General features: G+C 58.0%; 1 protein-coding gene across 2 annotated transcripts in view; it reads right to left on the reverse strand.

The window, feature by feature from the left end:
* The window catches only part of JAKMIP3 (Janus kinase and microtubule interacting protein 3), a 37,034-nt gene that overhangs the window by 9,110 nt on the left and 27,719 nt on the right, over positions 1-205 (reverse strand). The gene's annotated exons all lie outside the window — the stretch shown is intronic.

The raw sequence follows: 205 nt of genomic DNA on the forward strand, positions 1-205 counted from the left end.
GCACTGAGTGATGGTGATGTGATCACAGAGGATGGTGGGTACTGAGAGAGGACGGTGGGCACTGAGTGCTGACATGCGATCACAGAGGACGGTGGACACTGAGTGGTGACATGTGATCACAGAGGACGGTGGGCACTGAGAGAGGACGGTGGGCACTGAGAGAGGACGGTGGGCACTGAGTGCTGACATGCGATCACAGAGGACG

Source organism: Elephantulus edwardii, unplaced genomic scaffold (assembly GCF_000299155.1).
Source record: "Elephantulus edwardii isolate Elephantulus edwardi_28Jun2011 unplaced genomic scaffold, EleEdw1.0 scaffold00006, whole genome shotgun sequence".
NCBI classification, from domain to species: Eukaryota; Metazoa; Chordata; class Mammalia; order Macroscelidea; family Macroscelididae; genus Elephantulus; species Elephantulus edwardii.